The 25,199-nt window shown below is 30.2% G+C and overlaps 1 protein-coding gene across 8 annotated transcripts in view; it reads left to right on the top strand.

The window, feature by feature from the left end:
- The first annotated feature begins 10,813 nt into the window (after positions 1–10,813).
- Positions 10,814–25,199, top strand: part of LOC142230618 (carboxypeptidase D) — a 266,046-nt gene continuing 251,660 nt past the window's right edge. For 6 of the 8 annotated variants that reach the window (XR_012720754.1, XM_075301259.1, XM_075301257.1 and 3 more), the window contains exon 1: positions 10,815–11,472. The gene's annotated coding sequence lies outside the window, so the exon portion shown is untranslated. Of the gene's footprint in view, positions 11,473–25,199 lie in introns of all 8 variants that reach the window. The other 2 variants (XR_012720753.1, XM_075301256.1) reach the window with 1 other exon arrangement.

The raw sequence follows: 25,199 nt of genomic DNA, 5'->3' as shown, positions 1-25,199 counted from the left end.
GTGTAGTGATGGAGCCATGTTTCATCCATTGTCACATATCGACGGAAAAACTCGGGTGTATTACGAGTTAATAGCTGCAAACACCGCTCAGAATCATCAACACGTTGTTGTTTTTGGTCAAATGTGAGCTCGCGCGGCACCCATTTTGCACAGAGCTTCCGCATATCCAAATATTGATGAATGATATAACCAACACGTTCCTTTGATATCTTTAAGGCCTCTGCTATCTCCATCAACTTCATTTTACGGTTATGTCTGCATACAGCCGTGTACAGGTTCTAGTTATTCTCAAGGGTGGTATCGCCCTTTCTCAAGAAGTTACGAGCTTGGATATGCTTAGAAAATTCCATCTGCGTTGTTAGTGCTACTCCTAAGTAATAATGCCAGTAAAGACAAATGGTACACAGTCAGAAAAGTTTTCTGATGTTTGGACGAAAACGGGTCACATCTCTTGTACTAAACTGGATGCTATGGATATCCCATTTTAGTTTTGTATGCAATAATAAAAGAAACTAGACACAATATTTTACAGATTTTTTAATATGTATTTATACCCTGCGCCACACTGTGGAACAGGGTATTATAAGTTAAGTTAAATAAGTATAAGTCCAGAAGGAGACGAGATAGACACATGGTGTCTTTGGCAATAATGCTCAGGGTGGGTCCCTTGGTCGATATAACCATAACCGTCCGTCTGTCTGTGAACACATTTTGTGATCAAAGTCTAGGTCGCAATTTAAGTCCAATCGCCTTCAAATTTGGCACTTGTTCCTAATTTGGGTCAGAATAGAACCCTATTGATTTTGGAAGAAATCGGTTCAGATTTAGGCATAGCTCCCATATATATCTTTCGCCCGATATGCACTAATATGGACCCAGCAGCCAGAGTTTATACCGATTTGCTTGAAATTTTGTACAAACATAACACTTAGTCGTATACAGTCGACTCCGCTTTAGCGCAATGCGCTTTACTGAAAAACCTCGGATAACTGAAATCGATCGCATTCCCCAGTTGTTTTTTCTGTCCATTTCATTTAAATTACTCCGCTTTAGTGAAACTCCGCTTAACTGAAAAAATCGGATTACTGAAAAGTTTTTTGTGTTCAAATGAGTTTCGTCACATTAGTATGACTTCGCTTTACTGAAAATGCCACATTCTCGCTATTGAGAGAGAGTACATTTTCTTCTCCGTATTGAGAACGCTTTATTTCAAGTGAAGATGGCACTTTCAAAACAGTTTAAATCACTCTGTAAATAAAATCAACTGAAAGGTAAACTTGTAGATGGCACACACACGGAATCAAACACCTTGTTTTTATTATTTTATGTACATAGCATTGGTCATAAGTTCGGTTAACTGAAATTGAGTGGATTTTTTTCCAGTTATACGGAGTCCGCTTTACTGAAACTTTTTCAGTTATCCGAAGTTCGCATTACTGGAAGTTTTTTTCAGTTATCCGTAGTCCGCTTTAGCAAAAACTTCGGATAACTGAAATTAAATGGCTGCATTTTTAACGTTTCAGTAAAGCGGAGTCGACTGTAGTCAAGTGTGCACAATTTGATTGAAATCGGTTCAGATTTAGATATAGCTCCCATATATATCTTTCGCCCGATATGGACTTATATGGCCCCAGAAGCCAGATTTTTGGCTGAATTTGGTTAAAATTTTGCACTAGGAGCACAATTAGTACTGCAGTTAAGTGTGCAAAATATGGACCCAGCAGCCAGAGTTTATACCGATTTGCTTGAAATTTTGTACAAACATAACACTTAGTCGTATAGTCAAGTGTGCACAATTTGATTGAAATCGGGTCAGATTTAGATATAGCTCCCATATATATCTTTCGCCCGATATGGACTAATATGGTTCTAATAGCCAGAGTTTTGGCCCCATTTGGTTGGAATTTTGCACAGGGAGTAGATTTAGTATTGTAGTTATGCGTGCCAAATTTGGTTGAATTCGATTCAGATTTAGATATAGCTCCCATATATATCTTTCGCCCGATATGGACTAATATGGTCCTAGAAGCCAGAGTTTTGGCCCAATTCGTTTGAAATTTTGCACTAGGAGTACAATTAGTAGTGTAGTCAAGTGTGCCAAATTTTATTGAAATCGGTTCGGATTTGGATATAGCTCCCATATAAAGGGTGATTCTTTTGAGGTTAGGATTTTCATGCATTAGTATTTGACAGATCACGTGGGATTTCAGACATGGTGTCAAAGAGAAAGATGCTCAGTATGCTTTGACATTTCATCATGAATAGACTTACTAACGAGCAACGCTTGCAAATCATTGAATTTTATTACCAAAATCAGTGGCAGAAAATCCGCTTTTTTATCGACAAATTTTGTTCAGCGATGAGGCTCATTTCTGGTTGAATGGCTACGTAAATAAGCAAAATTGCCGCATTTGGAGTGAAGAGCAACCAGAAGCCGTTCAAGAACTGCCCATGCATCCCGAAAAATGCACTGTTTGGTGTGGTTTGTACGCTGGTGGAATCATTGGACCGTATTTTTTCAAAGATGCTGTTGGACGCAACGTTACGGTGAATGGCGATCGCTATCGTTCGATGCTAACAAACTTTTTGTTGCCAAAAATGGAAGAACTGAACTTGGTTGACATGTGGTTTCAACAAGATGGCGCTACATGCCACACAGCTCGCGATTCTATGGCCATTTTGAGGGAAAACTTCGGAGAACAATTCATCTCAAGAAATGGACCGGTAAGTTGGCCACCAAGATCATGCGATTTGACGCCTTTAGACTATTTTTTGTGGGGCTACGTCAAGTCTAAAGTCTACAGAAATAAGCCAGCAACTATTCCAGCTTTGGAAGACAACATTTCCGAAGAAATTCGGGCTATTCCGGCCGAAATGCTCGAAAAAGTTGCCCAAAATTGGACTTTCCGAATGGACCACCTAAGACGCAGCCGCGGTCAACATTTAAATGAAATTATCTTCAAAAAGTAAATGTCATGGACCAATCTAACGTTTCAAATAAAGAACCGATGAGATTTTGCAAATTTTATGCGTTTTTTTTTTTTTTTTAAAAGTTATCAAGCTCTTAACAAATCACCCTTTATATGTTTTTATGATTTCGACAAAAATGGTCAAAATACCAACATTTTCCTTGTTAAATCGCCACTGCTTAGGCGATAAATCATAAATAAAGTTTTGCGAAGTTTCCTTAAAATTGCTTCAGATTTAAATGTTTCCCATATTTTTTTACTAACATTGTGTTCCACCCTAGTGCATTAGCCGACTTAAATTTTGAGTCTATAGATTTTGTAGAAGTCTATTAAATTCTGTCCAGATCGAGTGATATTTAAATGTATGTATTTGGGACAAACCTTTATATATAGCCCCCAATAATTTGACTGATGTGATATCGAAAATTTAGATCTACAAAATGGTGCAGGGTATAATATAGTCGGCCCCGCCCGACTTTAGACTTTCCTTACTTGTTTTTACTAAAATTGTGTTCCACCCTAGTGCATTTGCCAACTTAAATTTTGAGTCTATAGATTTTGTAAAAGTCTATCAAATTCTGTCCAAATCGAGTGATATTTAAATGTATGTATTTGGGACAAACCTTTATATATAGTAGACAACACATTTGACGGATGTGATATGGTGGTGGGAGCCACCGTGGTGCAATGGTTAGCATGCCCGCCTTGCATACACAAGGTCGTGGGTTCGATTCCTGCTACGACCGAACACCAAAAAGTTTTTCAGCGGTGGATTATCCCACCTCAGTAATGCTGGTGACATTTCTGAGGGTTTCAAAGCTTCTCTAAGTGGTTTCACTAGAATGTGGAACGCCGTTCGGACTCGGCTATAAAAAGGAGGTCCCTTGTCATTGAGTTTAACATGGAATCGGGCAGCACTCAGTGATAAGAGAGAAGTTCACCACTGTGGTATCACAATGGACTGAATAGTCTAAGTGAGCCTGATACATCGGGCTGCCACATAACCTAACCTAACCTAACATGGTGTCGAAAAGTTAGATCTACAAAGTGGTGCAGGGTATAATATAGTCGGCCCAGCCCGACTTTAGACTTGCCTTACTTGTTAATATTTGTCGTGCGTCTCTGGAACTCTCTTCCATACCGACTGCAAACCACCAGTAACGCGTTAACATAAATTTAAAGGACACATTTTTAGAATATTTTAAGCAATTACGATTGTTTGTTTGAAAATAATTAAAATTTGTTAAAATTCACGATTAGTTTTTTCATTATTTTTTTCTTCATTGTTTTATTGCTTCAAAATTGAGTAGGCATTAATTATCGTACTGTAATTATAAGAATTCTATGTTCTTGTTGTGCGAGATTTAATAATAATAAAAAAATACAAAATGTTCTCGTTTTTTGTCAATATAGAAAAATTTATATCTTCGATTAGCTATCAGAAATCAAGCTCCGCCGTTGGTAATGGCCAATGGCCTCAACTAAATACCAAACGGCCAATGGCCTCAACTAAATACCAAACATTTCCCAGAATATGTCCTAATGATAGCATTGAAGACCTGGGTCGCAGACTATAGACACCAGAGAATTGCAACCGGTGTCTTTTTTTCGTATTGCAATCTTACCCACAAAACATCGGTGGCAGTGAGTAAGACACCAATTACCATGCGATCTTTTACATTGATACAAATGCGAGAATAAAACACTACTAGTATATAACAATGTTCGTATACAGTGTCTTGCAATCTTAAACCAACCGACATCGAAACAACGCTCGAAAAACAAACAAACGAGTGTGGCACTTAAGTGTGATTGCACTCAATAACAACAAGTACCAGCAGTTGGCATTAGGTCAAGAGAATTGAGAGAGTACCAAATAAGAGAATACCAAACTGTTGAGATATGGGTAACCAATTTGTGTGATTGCTTTACTACGGTGTTTTCGAGAAATCAACACTCATACTAACAAACACCGACAGCCGTCGGTTGCATTGGATAGTGGTGGTTGAAATTTTTTTTACCAATTGGTGTTTTAAGATTGCAAATATTGGTGTTTACTAAATACACTGGTCGTTTGCGGTAGATCGCAGCCGTTCTCTGATGGACACCACCGCAGAATGGCATACCATGGCTTCATTTCCACCGCACAATGGACACCAAAATCTCCGGATCTCAATCCGTTGCACTTTTCAGCTTAGGACATTTTGGAGAGTAAGGTTGGCACTAAATTATACCAAAGTGGTATCGATCATCTCAAGCCGGCACTTCGCCGGGAATGATGACTTTGTTGGTCAAAATACCACGATTCAGCACGTGTCACGATGTCGAAGACGTGTTTCGAAGCACAGTGGTTTTAATTTCGGAGCATTTCTTTCGACCAATCGAACCTTTTTTGAGCGATTGACAAATTGTGTGGGATCCAACGTGAACAAATATTTTTGACGATCATATGTTCATGCAATCTACACGCTCACAATGGACTGAATAGTCTAAGTGAGCCTGAATCTTAATCGGGCTGCCACCTTAACCTACACGCTCACAAAAAATCGCTTCTGTAACATATACTCCCAAACATATTTTGCTTCAAGCATATACATTTTTGGGTATTGCCCAAACATGTATATGTTTGATCTCTTCAAATATATAATATGTTTGAAAGCATATTGGTCTAAACAATATATGTTTGGGTAGTCTAAGTTCCAAACATTTTGTATTTTTGCATCCAAATTCAATAATGTTGTCTTCCAAAAAACAATATGTTATTATGTGACCATATAATATGTTTGGAAGCATTTTGCATCCAAAAATATTATATGCTTAAAAAAATTCTCCCAAACAATATTGTGCTCAAAATTTTATTTATTTATTTATATACTTACAATCATAATGAATTATGAAAATAAACAGGTAATATAGGTGCTAACAACATAGGTTTTCGACCTGAATGCTCAAAATATTGTTTCTGCCCAATTGTATATTCCTCGACATCTTTCTCACTTCCACAAGATTTTTTAGTTCTTAGCACCTTTTTCTGTAATACAAACATTGGAGAAGAAATTATTCAATTTTATGATTTTTTTTATTCGAACAGCGGACCACACAGTTTGTAAGGATCAAAGAAGTAGCTGATCAATTGCCCAAGGAAAAATAAAATGTTAATTTTGTAATAACAAGCAACAACCACCAACTTAATTCAATATCGCTCCCTGTTAAATAGCGCTCCAAGCTACTAAACACATATATGTTTATAGGCTATTTCTAAATTAATATATGTTTGCATTCAAGCATATTATATTTACAAACATTTTATGTCCCAAACATAATATGTTCTAACATATTAACATATATGTCCCAAACATGTTATGCTAGTTTATGAACATTATATGCTTGCACTCAAAAATATTGTGTTTAAAAATTTGTGTTCCAAACATATAATGTTTATAGCCAAACATATGAAAAACAGTCTTTTTCAACCGTGTATATATATATATAAAATGCAATCTATGTTTGTTTATTTGTTTGTTTGTATGTTCCGAGTTGGCTCCGAAACGGCTGAACCGATTTACTTGAAACTTTCAGAGATCGTAGGGGGCGTTCATGTTGTGAAAATGGGGTACCTCATTTTTTGACACCTGGTCGCGGAGGGGGACCGATTTGCTTGAAATTTTCATTGAAGGTTGGGTTTGGTATCGATATTTGGTGGCGGAGGGGGACCTCCCCTTTGTTCGACTTTTTTTAAAGTACAGTGAAAAAACTAAAATTCTCTAAATTATCTGAGATTTACAGAGAACATGTGGTGAGGTTATGGAATTAATATGGGGTACCTGGTGGTTTCATATGTGGACGGGGATGGGGACCTCCCCCTTGCCCTACTTTTTTAAACTTGGAACAAAATTATGCGATTTGCTTGAAATTTTCATTGAATGTTGGGGTTGGCATCTAGACAAAAATCCGCTACATTATTTTTCGATATTTGGTCGGGGAGGGGGACCACCCCTTTGCCCGAATTTTTTTGTTTGAAAGTACAAACAAAACTAAACTCCCCCGACTGAAATTTTACGGAAAAAATAGGTGAGGTTATGAAATTTATATCAGGTTCCTGATTTTTTAATAAAAATAAAAGGGCATAGGGAGACATACGCTTCTCTTAAGTACATACAGAGAAACAATTTAACTTTACCGAGTTACTGAGGACTGAGGAGAGTTTACGATTATTAATAGTTGATATCTGATTTTGTGATATTTGGACGGAAGAGAGGCCGCCCCTTTAGGCTTATAATTTGCTTGACATTTTCTGGGACGTTTACAAAAGATACGCTACATCACTTTTCGATATTTGGTCGGGGAGGAGGTCCTCCTCTAAAACTGCAAAAAAAAATCTTAAGTTTTCTTGAAATTTACATAGGCAGTGGAGGAAGGTTATGAACGAAGAGGCAACCTTCCTTGCCCCACACTTGAAGGAAAGTTTCAAGAATTTTCAGGGAAGGTTAGGGGTGCTATTCACCACGGTGTTTGTCGATATTGTATCGGGGAAAGTGACGTCCCTTTAAAACAATAGAGCAAAATTTAAACATCGCCGATCTACATGAAATTTACAGGGAACGTGGGAGGAGGTGATTAAATTAGTATATGATTGTTTCATTAAATTAGTTCGGCTGGGGAGTGAACTACGACCTCGGTTCAATTCATAAGTGAACACTGGTCCTTGACGTAGTTTCATCGTCAACAATTTAATTAAGTTCACTGATACACTGCTGTTGAGTTAATCCACGTTGAAAGTTCACGATTTAATTCCATTCCATGTTCACGATTTAATTCGATATTTCTGGGCCAGATGAATCTTTCAATTTGCTATAAATACAAAAACACTAATAGCTCACATTCTGAGTACGCATAACCTCAAAACTGTCAAGCTTTACGATAGATCTATTAGTTGGCTGATTCCAACACTAGGGTTGCCCAATACCGAAAAATAAATGACTTCCTTCTGAGTACTTTGCGCAATTTAGTGCTCATTCTGGTAGTCGTTGAATTAGGTTAAGGTAGAAGTGTTGGAGTTGGTCGGCTTATCCCGAACTTTTTACAGTAGTTTTTGCCAGGTTACTGCGAGTTTGGAAAATTTCATCTGCGTTGTTAGTACTACTTCTAAGTAACAATTCCAGTAAAGAAAACTTTTTCGATCAGAAAACATTTCGATATTTTGACGGGAACGGGTCCTGTCTCTCTCTTACCCAAGTGGATATGGATATCTCATAGAAATGTTGTATGCCGTAGAGAACGGCCACAACATTTCACATATTTTATAGTATAACATATTTTTCTTATATTTCGTCCACGGTTTATTGAACCACGATTATTTTTAATTCCTTTAAATAGCACACTGTTAGAAAAATATGTTTTTCATATGTTCCGATATAAACAAAATGTGTTTCGGGCACGATTTTAAACCACAATATATTTAAGTGCGAACATGTAATTTTCCTAAACTAACACTAAATGTTTGGGACATCTATGTTAATATGTTAGAATATATTATGTTTGGGGCATGAATGTTTCATAAAAATCATATGTGTGAATACAAACATATATAAATTTACAAATTTCAACTAAACATACATATGTTGTGATATTTTATTCAAAGCGACAGAGAGAGTATAGAGAGAAATAGAGATGGAAACCGGGAGAGTTGACGAAAGATATCAATATAACACAGCAAAAGAGTCAAAAGAGAACAATTTCTGTGAAACCGCTTGTATGTTGTTTCGGAAAACTGTTATGATAAGGCCAAAAATTTGATATGTTTAAGTCTAAATATTATTTAATTTGAATAAAGAGAATATACATTCTGAACCAAGAGAATAGACATTTGAAAAACAAACAGCTTATGTTTTCGCCTTGAGAGCAGCATTTTATGTATGTGTGGACATGTGTTTTGTTTATCATTTTGGCATTATTTTTTTCTTGGTTCGTTAAAAGAAATCAGGGGTCTTCATAAAAATACCGAAAGGGCACTATACTCTTTTTAGAGTTGGGACGGTAAAATGAAATAAGGAGGAAATAGTGAAAAATTACACAGTAAAATGTAAAAAAACAAAGTTTAGTTTCTCTTTATTAAAAAGTAGTCCACGAGGAGTTGACGGACACCATCAAATATAAAAGCGGGCATTAAGTTCGACTTTTACAGCTAAAACAATTTAAAACGTTTATTTTCTTTAAAATGAATTATTAAAGAAAAATAAAAGGAATTTTAGAGCGATGGTGTTAAATGCTAGTAAAAAACTGTTCACTCCTAAATAAATTTATGTTTATATTATAAAATTATGTATGTATGTTTATACTCGACTCCACGTTCTTCTTTTGTTAGTTTTTAATTCCTTCCAAATTTTAAAGTTTTGTACAAAAACAGTTTTTTATTACAAGATTGTTATTTTTGCAATAAAAAATAATATTTTATCCAAAAATCATTCAATTTCGTTTATATCAAGCACTGTTACCGACTATAAATCTTTAATAACGCACATTTCGATGTTTCATTTAAAAAAATTAATATAGTATAAATATAAATGTGTAAATTAAAAAAAAAATGTTCGGTCGGAGCAGGGATTGAACCCACGACCCTTTGCATGCAAGGCAGACATGCTAACCACTGCTCCACGTGGCAAACAAATGTATGTTTCTGTTAAATAATGTTATGTTTGTATGGGCTCGTGGGCGCTGCAAACTATGCTATATAAATGTAACTTAAAACGATAATTATCTACTGGTGACTATAACAGCTACGTAGCCCAGTGGATAGTGTGTTGGCTTACAAACTGTATGGTCCTCGGTTCGATTCTCCGTGCAGGCGAAAGGTAAAATTTAAAAAATTTATAAAAGTGAATAATTTCTTCAACATTATTTGTATTACAGAGAAAGGTGCCAATAACTAAAAAATTTCGTGGAAGTGAAAATTACGAGTATGTTACGGAATGAGCACAATCGTGTTTGAGAAAAAATTCTTCCAAGCATATAATATTTTTGGCTCCAAATGCTTCCAAACATATAATATGTTCACATAAAACAAACATATTAATGTTTCGGCAGTATGCAATAATATATGTGCTTCCTGCAAAATATGTTTGGAACATATGTTAAAGAAGCGATTTTTTTGAGGGTGCAACAATTAATGCGTTACACTTTTTTAATGTTAACAAGTAACCATGAAAATACGCCCCCTAAAAATAAGAAAAAAATCATAATACTCGCAAAGAAATTTGTAAATAAAATTTTAAAATGTTTTTAGCAACATGTACATATACACAAAACCCTTCCCGAACCCTAGCAACATTGTATATAGATAGCAAACGTAAGTTTAATAACCCAGCAACATTTTAACCAAGTTTAGCTTTGATGAATGGCTTGGCTTTGTTGATTTGAAAGCGGAGAGAGACACCCAGTACCAGACACTCAGAAAGAGAAACAAGTTGGCCGTTAACATTGATGTTGTCGATATGTTGAATGGAATTGTTGTTTTGCATGATTGTTGGTCGGTGGCTTTTGTTGTTTTAGCTTTGATTGTCGCATTGGGGGCTGCTGTGTTTAATGACTTTGTTGGGTTATGTTGTTTGTCAGTGGTGGTGATTTTACTGCTTCTTTTGCTCTTAACTGGTGTGAATGCATGAATGAATTGGTGGATGGCTGGCTGGCTGGCTGGGTGACTGGATTATTGCCCTCCCCCTTGTCAACCCACAATCAGCCTGCTGACTTGTCTACTCTGGTTCTGCCTTGCGCTCAGCTGAGCTCCTCTTGTCTGGTCTGGTCGTTTGTGTTTGGTTGGCTTGAAGTTCAGTGAAATTCATTGGCAACTTTCAGTTGAGCCCAAACATCGTAGCGTCAAAGTTGGTCTTCTGGCAATCGTCGGCGTGTGTGGAATTCAAATAAAGCGTAGAATAGCAAAACTGAACGGTAATAACCCCCCCATCTCCTCGAGCCAAAAACAAAATATTCTTTGGGGCAGTACTTACTATGTCTCGAGTTTATGGACTAACATAAAGTGAAACGTTTTATGTGATATTTTTTTGTTATCAATTCCTACCACGGAAACTAAGTACAACGACGACAGATAAATTCCGAGAGAATTTTTCAATGAATAAAATCATTTGTTTTGAAAATAATTAAAGTTGTATATATAAAAAAAATATTTCAATGAAAATCTCTATGTGCAAGTGTTAATTACAGTTTAAATATTTAAAAATATCTATAAAATTACCCTGTTGTTGGGTGTTAATAACATATTTAAATAGAAATTTCACACATTCATGTTTATGGCTTAATTTAATTGTTTACATAAATTTTGTTATTTGTTTTCTTATATCACATCACATTTACTACGACAAAAGTTGGAGCCCCAATTGTCTTTAAAAAGGACTTTTCCCTAAAACAAAAATTCTGGCAAGCTCACAAGCCAAAACGCCAAACGCTATTGCTGCAGCATCAACATCACAACAATTTTGAAACTAAAAAGGTATGTTTTTGTTTGAAAGATAAATGAGTACGCAAATAAAACTACGTAGGGATGCCATATTATGATCTGTTTTAGATACCATGGGTTTTTGACAAATTTGAAATTGGCAAAATCCAATATTGAAAAACTTGTAGAGGTAGTCCAATACAAAAAGAAATTTTAAAAATTAGCATCTTCGACAACTCTCTAATTAAAAATTCTTGAAGAACTTAAAAGAAAACTCAAAATCTACACTGAAAAAACAGTGAAACCATTAGGAAGAAAACATTTGTTTAATTTTAGAAAACGCTGGCATCACGCCGATATCACAAAAATAAGTAGATATTTTTCAAGAAAATAATTAATTTTAACATAATTAATTTTTTTCACTTGTTAAAGAAAATTTTATAGTTTGAAGGAAAAAATTGGATTTAAAAATTTAAAGAAATAATGAGAAATATGAATTTAGTAAGTCTGTGAAGAATTTTTTCCGTTTTTTGTGAAGAATTTTTTCCGTTTTTTTGTGAAGAATTTTTTCCGTTTTTTTTTTTTTTTTTTTTTTTTTTCATTATTAGAGTAAAGGAAACTTTCTCCAAACATAATAACTCCATGAACTAAAATGAAGTTAAATTCGCTTTAGTGAAATAGAGAGTTCATTTTTCTTTGAGTGTATACAGAGAAAATTTTATTCTAATTTTTCTTATGATAATTAACAAAAGTAATTGTTTACTATTTCGCAGGCATATTTACACGCAGAGAGGAGACATAATCACGGTTGCCACAGTTGGTAGAATTCTAGTTTTTTTTACTGTTTGGTAGAATTCTTGATGCTTTGGTAGATTTTGGGAAATATTCCTCTCCAACTTAGAGGTACATCACAAATTTTAGGAAAAATTTTCTATTAAAATAAAATTTTGACACAATTTTCTATAGAAATAAAATTTTGACACAATTTTCTATGGAAATCGATTTTTGACAAAATTTTCAATAGAAATTAAATTTTGACAAAAATTTCTATAGAATTTAACTTTTGTCAAAATATTCTATAGAAATAAAATGTAGACAAAATTTTCTATAAAAATAAAATTTTGACAAAATATTCTATAGAAATAAAATTTGTACTAAAAATAAAATTTTGACAAACTTTTCTATAAAACTCATGCTTTTGACAAAATTTTCTATTGAAATCAAAATTTTGATAAAATTTTCTATACAAATTAAAATTTTGACAAAATTTTCTATAGAAATAAAATTTTGACATAATATTCTATAAAAATAAAATTTTGACAAAATTTTCTAAGAAATAAAATTTTGACCAAATTTTCTATAGAAATAAAATTTTTACAAAATAGCTATAAAGATAAAATTTTGACAACATTTTCTATAGAAATAAAATTTTGACAAAATTTTCTATAGAAATAACATTTTTACAAAAAATTTTACTAAAAATAAAGTTTGACAAACTTTTCTATAAAACTCATACTTTTGACAAAATTTTCGATTGAAATCAAAATGTTGATAAAAATTTCTATAAAAATAAAATTTTGACAAAATTTTCTGTAGAAATAAAATTTTGACAAAATTTCTATAGAAATAAAATTTTGACAACATTTCTATAAAACTAAAATTTTGACAAAATTGTTTATAGAAATAAAATTTTTACAAAAATTTTTATAGAAATAAAATTTTGACAAAATTTTCTATAGAAATAAAATTTTGACAAAATTGTCCATAGAAATAAGATTTTGCAAACATTTTCTATAAAAATAAAATATTGCAAACAATTTTTATAGAAATAACATTTTGCAAAAAATTTTCTGTAAAAATAAAATTTTGACAAAATTTTCTATAGAAATAACATTTTGACAAAATTTTCTATAGAAATAAAATTTTGACAAAATTTTCTATAGAAATAACATTTTGACAAAATTTTCTATAGAAATGACAAAATTTTCTATTGAAATCAAAATGTTGATAAAAATTTCTATAAAAATAAAATTGTGACAAAATTTTCTGTAGAAATAAAATTTTGACAAAATTTCTATAGAAATAAAATTTTGACAACATTTCTATAAAACTAAAATTTTGACAAAATTGTTTATAGAAATAAAATTTTTAAAAAAATTTTTATAGAAATAAAATTTTGACATAATTTTCTATAGAAATAAAATTTTGACAAAATTGTCCATAGAAATAAAATTTTGCAAACATTTTCTATAAAAATAAAATATTGCAAACAATTTTTATAGAAATAACATTTTGCAAAAAATTTTCTGTAAAAATAAAATTTTGACAAAATTTTCCATAGAAATAACATTTTGACAAAATTTTCTATAGAAATAAAATTTTGACAAAATTTTCTATAGAAATAAAATTTTGACAAAATTTTCTATAGAAATAACATTTTGACAAAATTTTCTATAGAAATAAAATTTTGACAAAATGTTCTATAGAAATAAAATTTTGACAAAATTTTCTATAGAAATAACATTTTGACAAAATTTTCTATAGAAATAACATTTTGACAAAATGTTCTATAGAAATAAAATTTTGACAAAATTTTCTATAGAAATAAAATTTTGACAAAATGTTCTATAGGAGTAAAATTTTGACAAAATTTTATATAGAAATAAAATTTTGACAAAATTTTATATAGAAATAAAATTTTGACAAAAATTTCTATAGAAATAAAATGTTGACAAAATTTTCTATACAAATAAAAGTTTGACAAAGTTTTCTGTAGAAACAAACATTTTGACAAAATTTTCTATTGAAATCAAAATTTTGATAAAAATTTCTAAAAAATTAAAATTTTGATAAAATTTTCTATAGAAATAAAATTTTGACAAAGTTTTCTATAGACATAAAATTTTGACAAAATTTTCTATAGAAATAAAATTTTGACAAAATTTTCTATAAAATTTTGACAAAATTTTCTGTAGAAATAAAATTTGTATTAAAAATTAAATTTTGACAAACTTTTCTATAAAACTCATACTTTTGACAAAATTTTCTATTGAAATCAAAATTTTGACAAAATTTTCTATTGAAATCAAAATTTTGATAAAATTTTCTATAAAAATTAAAATTTTGACAAAATTTTCTATAGAAATAAACTTTTGACGAAATATTCTATAGAAATAAAATGTAGACAAAATTTTCTATGAAAATAAAATTTTTACAAAATATTCTATAGAAATAAAATTTGTACTAAAAATAAAACTTTGACAAACTTTTCTATAAAACTCATACTTTTTTCAAAATTTTGATAAAATTTTCTATAAAAATTAAAATTTTGACAAAATTTTCTATAGAAATAAAATTTTATAATTATACAATTATTTTTCGAGCTTTATGGACAGATATAGATTAAGGAACATGGTTAATAGAGCCATTGAAAAGAAAACGCCAGATACAAATCGATACACGTCTGGACTGTACATGTTTCGGTTCGGACGAATGAACCTTTCCACAGCCTTTAGTATAGATCTGGTTGGGAGAGATAACTCAATTTTGGGCCCTTTATGCTAACTCCTTATGGAGAAAACATTTGGGAAATTTCCTCTTACAAATTGAATCATCTTTTCTCCCACTATACATCATCTTTTCATATTTTGAAAAAAATTTTTTTTTTCATATTTTGACAAAAATTTTTTTTTCATATTTTGACAAAATCTACAGAAATAAAATTTTGACAAAATTTTCTGTAGAAATAAAATTTCGACAAACTTTTCTATAAAACTCATACTTTTGACAAAATTTTCTATTGCAATCAAAATTTTGATAAAATTTTCTATAAAAATTAAAATTTTGATAAAATTTCCTATAGACATAAAATTTTGACAAAACTTTCTGTAGAAATAAAATTTTGACAAAATTTCTATAGAAATAACATTTTGACAACATTTCTATAAAAATAAAATTTTGACAAAATTTTCTATAGAAATAATATATTGACAAAATTGTCTATAGAAATAAAATTTTGCAAACATTTTCTATAAAAATAAAATATTGCAAACAATTTTTATAGAAATATCATTTTGCAAAAAATTTTCTATAGAAATAAAATTTTGACACAATTTTCTATAGAAATAAAATTTTAACAAAATTTTCTATAGAAATAAAATTTTGACAAAAATTTCTATAGAAATAAAATTTTTACAAAATATTCTATAGAAATAAAATGTAGACAAAATTTTCTATGAAAATAAAATTTTTACAAAATATTTTATAGAAATAAAATTTTGTACTAAAAATAAAATTTTGACAAACTTTGCTATAAAACTCATACTTTTGACAAAATTTTCTATTGAAATCAAAATTTTGATAAAATTTTCTATAAGAATTAAAATTTTGATACAATTTTCTATAGAAATAAAATTTTGGCAAAATTTTCTGTAGAAATAAAATTTTGACAAAATTTCTATAGGAAATAAAATAAAATTTGCACAAAATTTCCTGTAGAAATACAATTTTGACAAAATTGTCTGTAGAAATAAAATTTTGACAAAATTTCTATAAAAATAAAATTTTGACAAAATTTTCTATAGAAATAAAATTTTGACAAAATTTTCTATAGAAATAAAATTTTGATAAAATTTTCTATAAAAGTAAAATATTGCAAAAATTTTTTATAGAAAGAACATTTTGCAAATCATTTTTCTATAGAAATAAAATTTTGACAAAATTGTTTATAGAAATAAAATGCAAAATCAGTTTTTTTTTGTTTGGTAGTTTTTTGGTAAAATTTTCTCCAAATTTTCTAAGAAAAATGTCATGGTTGCGTTTTATGATGTTATGATCTTGATGAAAATAATTTATTTAGTATCGAAAGTAAAATGGTAAAAATGAGAATGGACGGAAACACGAAACATGACGAAGGACAAAGAGGAGACGGTGGGTGAAATGATGGATGCCGCAACAATCCATGATCATGGCCACCTGTGGCATATATACCACCATAGCCATTTGTGTTTTTCAGGACAAACATAAAAAGTCACACTATCCACTTGGAAGTCATCACGAATAACTTTATTTCTGAATGCAATATATGTATCAAAATGCTTTTGTAAATTTGTAAACAATAAAATAAATGGAATGGTCTCAAATGCTATCATTTAAATAATAGAATATTTAAATGCTTATTTCGACAGTATTATTTTTTGACTAGAAAATACCTTTCGCAATTACATTACTTTTTAGTTTAAATTTTTTTAGGTGTAGTAAAGAGAATCCCATTATTGGCATTGTTATGCTGACGTTAGAATGAGGACATTGCGTTTTAAAAAATCCCTTTTTCAGTTGCTTATCAATGGGAAGTACGCTACAGTTTAGTTTGATAATTTTGGTTTGTTCCAATTTTATTTTCCTATATGTCATCCCTAAATGTGTATCAGATAGCCAAGTGTACATGCATTTCGATATAAAAAGCATAAAATGCATTCTAAAGGACACTACTATCCATAGACAGTCCTTTCTTTTTTCGTTTTTTTGTACATCCTCTTTGGAAGCCATCCATTAAGCTACAAAGCCATTTCCACTTTTCATTAGCATAGCCATAAATGCAAGCAGCATGCCAGAATTCATTTCACTTCATTTCATTATCGACTGGCTGCCATTGTCGCTGTGACTGAGTTCTCTGCTGCTGCTGTTGTTGCGTTGTGAAAGTTAAGTTCAAGGATGTGAAAATTATGGCCATGTCTGACATCCACATCTCCCCATTGACAGCCCAGCAGCGACAACGAGAGCAACAAAAGTGAAATTGTCCATAATAAATGCAAACAACAGCAACAACATTGTGCAGATACAGTGCAACATGCATTTTGCTCTTCCGCATTTTCATCCTTCTCATCGTCTCGGTTAGAACCGGAGCAGCAACAATTTTTCCACTTCGCATTGGCCAAGGTGAAGGTTAAATGCAAAACAGCAAGAGAGAGATATAGAGAGGAAAAAACGCAACCATATGCATGCAGAGAAACATCACTGGTAATTAATTTCCTTTGTAACCGGCTGCCAGGCGGAACTTGATGGAAAATCGATATAAACCGACAATTTTGATACCCTAAAGAGATAACGACAATTTATGGATGCCGACTTTTTGGTAGGGATAATTTCACAGGCAATTAAACAAAAATTAAACTTCAAATTTTACAGAAAATTTTACGGAGATAGCAACAAATTTCATAGGTATCTTTATTTTATAGGTTAGGTTAGGTTAATTATAGTAGCAGCCTGTTATTTTAGGAAAAACTGATGTACATCGAATTCTTATAGAAAATTTGATCTATATCGAATTTTTATAAAAAAAAATTTATCTCTTTCGAATTTTTATTGAAAATCTCATCTACACCGATTTTTTATAAAAAAATAACTCTATTGAATATTTATAGAAAAGTTTATCTACATTGAATTTTTATTGAAAATTTTATATACATAGAACTTTTATAAATGAATTGATCTACATTGAATTTTTACAGTAATTTTGATTTACATAGAAATTTTATAGAAAATTTTATCTACATCGATAATTATGATATACATCGATTTTATATAAAGTTATGATACATATCGATTTTTATTGAAAATTTTATCCACATGGAATTTTATAAAAAAATTGATCTACATTGAATTTTTATTGAAAATTTTATCCACTGAGAACTTTTATAAAACAAATTGATCTACGTTGAATTTTTGCAGTAATTTTGATCTAAATAGAAATTTTATAGAAAATTTTATCTGCATCGAAAAATATAATATACATCGATTTTTTTTAGAAAATTTTTTGTATTTCGTACTGTTAATTTTATCCACATGGAATTTTATAAAAAAATTGATCTACATTGAATTTTTATTGAAAATTTTATCCACTGAGAACTTTTATAAAACAAATTGATCTACGTTGAATTTTTACAGTAATTTTGATCTAAATAGAAATTTTATAGAAAATTTTATCTACATCGAAAAATATAATGTACATCGATTTTTTTAGAAAATTTTTTGTATTTCGTACTGTTATAAAAAAATTGATCTACACCGAAATTTTATAAAAAGTTTGTTCTACATTGAATTTTATAATGTACATCGAATTTTTATAGAAAATTTATTGAAAATTTTATCAACATTGAATCTTTATAAAAAATGTGATCTACATCGAACTTTTATTGAAAATTTTGTCCACATGGAATTTTTATGGAAAATTTGATCTATATAGAATTCTTATAGAAATTTTTCTCTACATCGATTTTTTATAAAAAAATATGATTTATATCGAATGTATATAAAAAATATGATATACATCGAATTGGCAATTTATCGAATTTTTATATAAAATTTATTGAACATTTTATCTACATCGAATTTTTATAAAACATTTGATCTACATCGAACTTTTATCGAAAATTTTATCCACATGGAATTTTTATGGAAAATTTGATCTGCATTGAAATCTTATAGAAATTTTTATCTTCATCTATTTTTTATAAAAAATATGATGTACATCGAATTTTTATTGAAAATTTTATCCACATGGAATTTTATAAAAATCTACATTGAATTTTTATTGAAAATTTTATCCACTTAGAACTTTTCTTAAAAAAAAAAATTGATCTTACATACATTGAATTGTTACAGTAATTTTGATCTACATAGAAATTTTATAGAAAATTTTATCTACATCGAAAAATATGATATACATCGATTTTATATAAAAATTTTATCCACATGGAATTTTATAAAAAATTGATCTACATTGGATTTTTATTGAAAATTTTATCCACTGGGAACTTTTATAAAAAAAAATTGATCTACGTTGAATTGTTACAGTAATTTTGATCTACATAGAAATTTTATAGAAAATTTTATCTACATCGAAAAATATAATGTACATCGATTTTTTTTAGAAAATTTTTTGTATTTCGTATTGTTATAAAAAAATTGATCTACACCGAAATTTTAAAAAAAAATTGATCTACATTGAATTTTTATAGAAAAGTTATTATTAAAAATATGATATACATCAAATTTTTATAGAAACTTGGAAATTTATCGAATTTTTATATAAAACTTATTGAACATTTTATCTACATCGAATTTTTATAAAACATTTGATCTACATCGAACTTTGATTACAAATTTTGTCCACATGGAACTTTTATGCAAAATTTGATCTACATAGAATTCTTATAGAAATTTTTTTCTACATCTATTTTTTATAAAAATATGATGTATATCGAATGTTTATAAAAAATATGATATACATCGAATTGGCAATTTATCGAATGTTTATATAAAATTTATTGAACATTTTATCTACATCGAATTTTTATAAAACATTTAATCTACATCGAACTTTTATTGAAAATTTTATCCACATGGAATTTTTATGGAAAATTTGATCTGCATTGAATTCTTATAGAAATTTTTATCTACATCTATTTTTTATAAAAAATATGATGTACATCGAATTTTTCTAGAAACTTGGAAGTTATCGAAATTTTGTATAAATTTATTGAAAATTTTATCTACATCGAATGTTTATAAAAAAATTTATCTACATCGAACTTTTATAAATAATTTTATATACATCGAACTTTTATTAAAAAATTTATCCACATTGAATTTTTATAGACAATTTTATCTACATCGATTTTTTATTAAAAAAATATGATGTACATATATATAGAAAATATTATGTATTTAACTTTTTCTAGAAACTTGGAAGTTAATCGAAGTTTTATAGAAAATTTACTGAAAAATTTATCTACATCGAATTTTTATAAAAAAATTTGATCTACATTGAATATTTATAGAAAAATTTATCTACATCGAGTTTTTATTAAAAAGATAACGTACATCGATTTTTTATAAAAAATATTATGTATTTCGATTTTTTCCAGAAACGTGGATAATTTTTAATAGAAAATTTGATATACAACGAATTTTTATGGAAAATTTTATGTACATCGAATTTTTATAAAAAAATTGATCTACATTGAACTTTTATTGAAAATTGTATACACATGGAATTGTTATAGAAAATTTTATCTAAGTCGAACTTTTATAAAAAATTTGATCTCTATCGAATTTTTATAGAGAATTTTATGTAATTCGAATTTTTATAGAAACTTTAAAGTTGATCGAATTTTTATAACAAAAATTGATATAGATCGAATTTTTATGGACAATTTTTATAAACAATCTAATCTACACCGAAAATTTTATAAAAAATTTGATGCACATCGAATGGTTATAGAAAATTTTATGTGCATCGAATTTCTATAGTAAATTTAATGCATATCGAATTTTTATAGAAAATTTGTTTCGTATATCGAATTGTTATAGAAAATTTGATCTTCATCGAAATTTTATTGAAAATTTGGTCTACATCGAATTTTAATAAAAATTTTGATCTACATTGAATTTTATTGGAGATTTTATATACTTTCTTATTACGAATTATAATTGGAAATGTGATCTACATCGAATTTTTATAGACAATTTTATGTACCTCGAATTTTTACAGAAACTTTGAAGTTTACTGGATTTTTATAGAAAATTTGAGGTACATAGAATTTTTATAGATAATTTGAAGTACATGGAATTTTAATAGTAAATTTGATGCACATCGAATTTTTATAGAAAATTTGATTTGTATATCGTATTGTTATAGATAGTTGATGTTCATCGAAATTTTATAGAAAATTTGACCTACATCGAATATTTATACAAAAATTTGATCTGCATCGAATTTTTTTTTATAGAAAATTTTATCTACTTCGATTTTTTATACAGAGTTTCATAAAAATCTAATTTTTGCCAAAAATTTGATGTGCATCGAATTTTTATAAATTCGAATTTGTATACAAAATTTCATGTACATCGAATTTTTATAGAAAATTTATTATCAAGTTTTTTTTTAGAAAATTTGGATCATTTAGAATATTTGGAGCATCATTAAATTTTATGAGCTATCATGTAAATCGAATTATAATCTTCCTTCCTCCTTCTTTGTCTTCATTTCATCTCTAGGAATTTTCCACTTGATTGCAATAGGAAAACAAGGATAATATTAATCAAATTAAGAAAACACTGTTTACGTCACAAACACATTGCCAAAGTGTGCGGCAGCTCCGACTCCCTCTTCCGATAATTATTAGACTAAGAGAGACCAAAGCTCTTCCCTTTTCCTTAATAACTCATACCATATGAAAATTTCACTCAGTTCCACACACACACCAAATGTGGCAATTGGTCCATTCAACCGCCATAATAATTTTGAATATTTCATCTGTTTTCTGTTTTGTTTACTTTCTCTTGTAATAGGGTCTCACTTGGAGAGAGTGTGGCGTAATACGCATGACAATGAGTAAGATTTGTTAATAATCTGTAAAGGGATATTTTCTCACCTCATTAACAGTCGATGAGAGCTTAAATGTTAGCTTATAGATAGCAACGTTTTTTATAGTAGTAATAGCATGTTTACCAATTTTTCCGTTATAAGTTCAGTGTTGGGATAAACAGTTTTAGAAAATGTAAATTTAATTTAATCTGAAATTAAGTCCTTTTAGAAAATAGGAATTTATCTTATGGACCTCAAAGAAAGATTATTTTCTTAATTCATACTGATTCGAATTTTCAACAACTAAATTAAATTACATTTTGTGTCAAAATTCGAAAAAAAATCGAAATTCAAATCAATTTAAATTTTTAAAGAAAACTCAAAAAGAAAATGTCTAAGAAAAAAATCTAATAACCAATTATTAAACACTAAATTTTTTTAATTAATTAATTTAAAAATTAATCCATGGAAATTCATTGAGAACATATTAATCTTTTCATGTTTGCCTGACATCGAAGCAAGCGATTTACGTTTAATGACTAAAATAATCAAGTTTCTTAATCTTATTTGTCTATAAAGCTCTAAAAATAATTATAATAAAATTTTTTTCAAAAAAAATTTACTGAAATTTTAATAAATTTAAATAATTAAACAAGTAAGGAAAATCTAAAGTCGGGCGGGGCCGACTATATTATACCCTGCACCAGATCTAAATTTTCGATACCATATCACATCCGTCAAATGTGTTGGGTGCTATATATAAAGGTTTGTCCCAAATACATACATTTAAATATCACTCGATTTGGACAGAATTTGATAGACTTTTACAAAATCTATAGAGTCACAATTGAAGTTGGCTAATGCACTAGGGTGGAACACAATTTTAGTAAAAAAATATGGGAAACATTTAAATCTGAAGCAATTTTAAGGAAACTTCGCAAAAGTTTATTTATTATTTATCGCTCGATATATATGTATTAGAAGTTTAGGAAAATTAGAGTCATTTTTACAACTTTTCGACTAAGCAGTGGCGATTTAACAAGAAAATGCTGGTATTTTGACCATTTTTGTCGAAATCAGAAAAACATATATATGGGAGCTATATCTAAACCTGAACCGATGTCAACCAAATTTGGCACGCATAGCTACAATGCTAATTCTAATCCCTGTGCAAAATTTCAACTAACTCGGAGTTAAAAATTGGCCTCTGTGTCATATGAGTGCACCTGCCATCAGATTTTGTACAGCCACCTTGTCCACCTTCTTCGCCGCAGAAAGCCAGTTTGCCTTGAACTGCTGCTCGTCCTTAGCAGTTTTTTTGGTCTTCTTTAGATTCCGCTTGACAATAGCCCAGTATTTCTCAATTGGGCGGAGCTCTGGCGTGTTGGGAGGTTTCTTGTCCTTGGGAACCACCTGCACGTTGTTGGCGGCGTACCACTCCATGGCCTTTTCACCGTAATGGCAAGATGTCAAATACGGCCAAAACAGTACGGAACAACCGTGTTTCTTCAGGAAAGGCAGCAGACGATTATTCAAACACTCTTTCACGTGAATTTCTTGGTTGATAGTCCCGGAAGCTATGAAAATGCTGTTTTTCAAGCCACAAGTACAGATGGCTTGCCAAACCAGATATTTCTTTGCGAACTTTGACAGTTTTATGTGCTTGAAAATATCTGCTACCTTTCCCCTTCCTTTTGCCGTATAAAACTCCTGTCCCGGAAGCTGCTTGTAGTCGGCTTTGACGTAGGTTTCGTCGTCCATTACCACGCAGTCAAACTTCGTCAGCATCGTCGTGTACAGCCTCCGGGATCGCGCTTTGGCCGTCGTATTTTGTTTATCATCGCGATTTGGAGTCACTATCTACTTGTAAGTCGATAGTCCGGCTCGTTTTTTTGGCTCGATGCACGGTTGTAGACGATACACCCAGCTTATTTGCGGCATCTCGGAGAGAGAGGTTAGGGTTTCGCTTGAAACTACCGGCAACTCTCTTTGTCGTCTCAGCGGCTTCCGGTTTTCGATTTCCCCCCGATGCAGACTTCCTGGCTGTCGACAAACGTTCCCCAAACACTTTAATTACATTTGTAACGGTTGATTTGGCAACTTTTAGCGATTTTGCCAGCTTTGCGTGCAAGTAGCTCGGATTTTCGCGATGCGCGAGCAAAATTTTGATACGCTGCTCTTCTTGCTTGGACGGCATTTTGACAACTGAAGAGTGAATTCCAAAATCAAAATAGGAGCAACATTCTACACACACACACACCTTCAAAATGAGGGGTGTTCAGGTTTTTTTAAATGCAAAATTGAAAGAAATACGTCAAGTTTTTATTGACCAAATTTTGACCGTATCACCCTTTAAATCGGAGGAAAAAATTGACCTCTGTGGGCAAGTGAGTGTAAATCGGGCGAAAGCTATATATGGGAGCTATATCTAAATCTGAACCGATTTGGCTGATATTTTGCAAGTTTTTCGAGACTCATAAAATATTCGGAATTTGAGGAAGATCGGTTGATATACACGCCAATTATGACCAGATCGGTGAAAAATATATATGGCAGCTATATCTAAATCTGAGCCGATTTTTTCCAAAGTCAATAGGGATCGTCTTTGAGCCGAAACAGGACCCTATACCAAATTTTAGGACAATCGGACTAAAACTGCGAGCTGTACTTTGCACACAAAAATACATCAACAGACGGACAGACAGACAGACAGGCGGACATCGCTAAATCGACTCAGAATTTAATTCTAAGCCGATCCGTATACTAAAAGGTTGGTCTATGATTACCAGCGTTGCCAGAATTGTTTCACCAAAAACCGCTAGATTTGTCCAAAAAAACTAGCCAAAAAAAGCTAAAAAATTTAAAAAAATAGCTAGAAAAAAAGCTAAATTTTTCTAAGTCATATTAGCTCTGTTTGCGTACTCGATACATTTGGATTACTATCACAAATTTTTACTGGAAGTCCTTCGTTTATATTTCCTAGTAAAAACATTTTTCCCAGTAAACTTGCAATTATCAGCTGGTTAATCATCAACAAGTCAAATGTGCGATATATTGCACAATGTCACATAGAACTGCATTCGAAAATATCAACATATTTCATTTTAACTGAATTAATGATAAATTCGTGAACGAGTACACTTCTCCTAATATTTCCCAAGAGAATAAAACCCATTATAACTATCTTGCAAATTTATACTGAATAACTTTTATTCAAAAATTTCCCTACAAACCTATTGTTGTCCAATTTTCGTAAATGTAAATCCATTCCTTTAATAAATAGCAGATGTTTTGATCCTATCACTACGATTTTTTTATTGCATATTTTTATGTTAAAAAAATAATACCACATTCAAAACTTTATTATTATTATTTTATTTATTATTATTAGTTTATATAAGAGAAATTCACA

Source organism: Haematobia irritans, chromosome 3, assembly GCF_050003625.1.
Source record: "Haematobia irritans isolate KBUSLIRL chromosome 3, ASM5000362v1, whole genome shotgun sequence".
In the NCBI taxonomy this organism is placed as follows: Eukaryota; Metazoa; Arthropoda; class Insecta; order Diptera; family Muscidae; genus Haematobia; species Haematobia irritans.
The sequence above is the reverse complement of the archived record's forward strand: the minus strand, read 5'-3'. Positions and strand labels throughout refer to the sequence as shown.